At 39.8% G+C, this 4288-nt stretch overlaps 1 pseudogene; it reads left to right on the forward strand.

Moving 5' to 3' along the window:
* The first annotated feature begins 449 nt into the window (after window positions 1-449).
* LOC118661558 lies at window positions 450-1447 on the forward strand (annotated as a pseudogene).
* Window positions 1448-4288: the final 2841 nt, after the last annotated feature.

Here is a 4288-nt window from a genome sequence, read left to right on the forward strand (position 1 = left end):
GCCAGATATGTGCACTGAACTTTAGAAATACAGAGTTCAAATCTTCCAAGGGCCAGTAAGTAAAAGTGAAGAATTATCAAAAAACATCTCAGAGTAAAAGGAAATTTCTACATTATAATGACAAAATAAATAAAGAGAAGCAAATCTAAAAAATAGACTGATATGTGGTTTGCTTTTTGGTATTACTTCTTGGAGTATAAATAATAAATCCTAGATAAGTTAATGATTTGGAAAATAGCAGCAACAACAGTGGGGCCTAAAGAGGCTCTAATGGGCTGGGTGAAATCTAATAAGTTGAGATTAAATAGGGATAATGAATTTACTCAGATTGTGAGAACCCAACCTCAGAAAGGCAGGTTGATAAAAAAAAAATCAGGTTTAGGTCGGAGCTCCTGGACGTGCACATGCTGACTGGGCCTGCTCGGCTGCGCCCCCGAAGATTTTGAAACATGAATCCTTCATTCTTCTTGATTGCCCCTTAGGAATAGCTTCAGCTGCTCCAAAACTTGATGGAAGTTTAGAGGCACGATGGCACTGGTGGAAGGCAACACACAGAAAACTATATGGCTCGAATGAAGAAAGATGGAGGAGAACAGTGTGGGAGAAGAATATGAAAATGATTGACTTGCACAACCAAGAATACAACCTAGGGAGACAGAGCCTCACCTTGGCAATGAATGCTTTTGGTGACATGACCAACGAAGAATTCATGCAGTTGATGAATGGCCATCAAAACCAGAAGTGAAAGAAAAGGAGAGTGTTCCAGGAACCTTGCCTCACTGAAATCCCCGCAACTGTGGATTGGCGAAAAGAAGGCTATGTAACCCCTGTGAAGTACCAAGGTCACTGTGGTTCTTGTTGGGCATTTAGTGCAATGGGTGCCCTTGAGGGACAGATGTTCCAGAAAACTGGCAAACTTATCTCATTGAGTGAGCTGAACCTTGTGGACTGCTCTCAGGCTCAAAGCAACGAGGGCTGCAATGGTGGCCTAATGGATAATGCCTTCCAGTATGTGAAGTCCAACGGCGGCCTGGACTCAGAGGAGTCCTATCCATATCAAGTAAAGGTTGGACCCTGCAAATACAGGCCTGAGGACTCTGTTGCCAATGACACTGGCTTCGTGGACATCCCTGAGCAGGAGACTGCCCTCGTGAAGGCAATGGCAACCGTGGGGCCCATCTAGGTGGCTATAGATGCAAGCCATCTTAGCTTCCAGTTCTATGAAGATGGCATTTATTATGAGCAGCACTGCAGCAGCATGGATATAGATCATGGCATTCTGGTGGTTGGCTATGGCTTTGAAGAAGAATAATCAAGTAACAATAAATATTGGATTGTCAAGAACAGCTGGGGTGAAGCTTGGGGCAAGAATGGCTACATAAAGATGGCCAAAGACCGGAGCAACCACTGTGGAATTGACACCATGGCCAGCTATCCTACTGTGTGAGATGATGGTGATAAAAAAAGACTTGATTGAAAACAGGATATCTAAAGGAGGAATTTTTATCTTAAAACTGACCACATTTTACTTAATGGGATACAACACTTGAATCTTGAAGTTCCAAACTGTGATTTGAATTCTGTGATGTTTTATATTGGTTAAAATGTTACCACTTCTTTTTATAAGAATGTATAAATTTTTACCTTTTAAAATAAAACTTAATTTTTATTATTAAAAAAAATCAGGTTTAGTAAGTGTTCATGTGAAAAACAAACAAACAAAACACCTTAAGCACTTAAGTTTACTTTAAACATAATCTGAATCAATAGTATGAATTTGCCATCAAAAAGAATCTTAAATTATGTTAATAGAAGTATACTGTCTCAAGTGAGAGAAGTGAAGCAGTCCTGTGATATCCTGTGCTTGTAATCTGACCTTTGACCCTAATTATCACATCTGAGGGAGACATTATCCCACTGGGGTGTGTTCAGAGCAAGGCATGCAGGATGGTGAAGAGAATAAATCACATGAGGTACGTCTGAAGAAAGGAAATGAGAAGAAGTAGGTGTGCTGTGGCAATTGTCTTTAAGTGCACTATCAGATGGAAGGGATTTCAATTTGTTCCCTTCACATCCTAAGGGACAGGTTGTTGGGAGACAGATTTAGGTTCAAATATATAAAGGAATTTTAAATGACCAGAACTGTTGGAAGACAGAATGGACTTCCTTAAAATTGTCTTCCTCACTGCTATGTGTTCAGGAGGGAATAGAGACTGAGGGTTATCAGTTGGGTGAAAGGTGGAGGAGAAAAAGAAATGTTTTGGTTAGCCCACATTGTTCAAAAAGTTTGAGAGACTACTACAGTTTGGGAGATTTTTACGTAAAATCAGTTTTCTGGGTTCTGTTGAAAAATTAGATCTACCAATACTAGGTCCTCTTTTCTGCCTGCTAGCCAATAAATTGGAGCTAGTTTCCTCATTCTCTTTGCACCAGGCTGTGCTTTCCAGTTCCCCAAAGTCTTTCCTACTCACACCATCCATGTTCTTGACTTGGCCAGCCTGATTCATTTCCAACAGGCACTGGAGTTTGAAACCCTGAATGTAGAGGAAACTCAACTATTAAATGAGGGCACAATCCCCACAGCCCTTTCTTTCTAATGGGAACTGCTCACCCAGCGCTCCTGATGCCAAGATGGCTGAGTTTTGTACCATGTTGCACCACCTTAGGCTGAGCAGTCAAGGTTGACATCTGATCCCAAGGTTGTCAATTCGTAGGCTGACAGTGACATATAATTGGGCTTGGTATGGGAAAATGTGCAGAACCAATCAAATTTCTCTCTTGGCTTTAAAAATCTAAGAAATAAAGTATGAACCAGCAAGTTTGCAATGATTTTGATGCTAGGGAGAGGCTAGAAAAGTCATGAAGGACCATGAACAAATAGAAAGTGTGAGGCAATTAAGAGGAGTTCATTTTGAGAGGGTGGGACATAACATGCAAACAGAGGCAGAGATACCTTGAGAGAGAGAGAACATGTGGTCTAAGAGAGACTAATGAAATCACTGGTGTAGAGCTGTCTTGGTTCCTTATCATTTTTTAGCTTTAGACCCAGTTCATGTGTATTCTTACAATTAATTCCATTATCTTGAGCTAAACTGAATGTTCTCTTGACCTTGAGTGTTCTCTTGTTAAGAAAAGCTGATCAGAGCCACTCTTAAGACCCCTGCTAACCTGAGAGTCTGTGGTTCTACAAATTGAGTTTAAGGGTTTAATTCCATGATACAAACTTCCCACCTCCCCACCCCACCATGGACAGATAACACACTATGGACTTACTCTCTTTTTACTTCTGCAACAAAGGTAGGCATATAATTTGAAAGGCATACACATGCAAGCATCTTAAGATCTAGTTTTATCTCATTATATTCCCAACAAGAAAAAAAGTCTGTAAGTAAAGCTACTTGCTTTCTTATATACATCTGTCAGCCCTAATCAAACAAATTTCTCTTAAGTGATAGAAAACTATTCAGATGATGTCATCATTCTTGTGAGCCTGAAACATTTAACTTGTTAAGTGATTGCCATTACAAATTATTATAAAACTGTCCATCAGTTGTGGTGCGATTATTCTGGAAATGTAAGTTTTTAGGTTGCTATGATAATGAATAATCTTTGTGGCATTTAAGGCTGCCTTCTTGCATCAGCGGTTTTGAGAAGTTACTATATGGGCTCCAAGGAGAAAAAAGAAAGATGTATATTATGACTCTTCATAAAGTCACTGATTTGTCTTTTTAAAGTAACTGTTGTTGAAATGAGATGACAAAAAGCTCTAGGCTGTAGCTGCCTAGGGAAGGGAGTGAGGAAGTGTAAAAAAAATTTGCTATTGGGGAAAGCTGCCAACTATGATGGCGTCTCCCTGGCACCAGCCAAACAGTCTGAAACCTGTCTCTGAACAGTCATATAGATTGGGGGATACATAGAGACAAAACAGCTGGGTAGCTGACTAAACTTTCCACTTTGCAGCCAAGTATTTTGGCGTCATGGAGATTAAGACTTGACTGATCTCACTGGAAAATTGTTCAAGCCTTTGCTATACTCTGTTTTTGTAGACACTAGTTTAGCATTCCCAGGGAAAATAAGCTACACCTGTTCAGTCATTTCAAAAACAGCAGACAGGGCATTTATTGCCAATCAGTGAAACCAGCAATTGTTTCCCCAACCTCCATTTTTGTTAGAATTTCAAAGATTTCCTTTGTCAGAAAAAGATATCAGAAATTTCTAGCGATAAAGACAAATGAACAAGAAAAACTGTCAGAGTGTGTGCAAGTTTTATTGTTCTCTTTTCAAATCT

Source organism: Myotis myotis, unplaced genomic scaffold, assembly GCF_014108235.1.
Source record: "Myotis myotis isolate mMyoMyo1 unplaced genomic scaffold, mMyoMyo1.p scaffold_m19_p_1, whole genome shotgun sequence".
Classification (NCBI taxonomy): Eukaryota; Metazoa; Chordata; class Mammalia; order Chiroptera; family Vespertilionidae; genus Myotis; species Myotis myotis.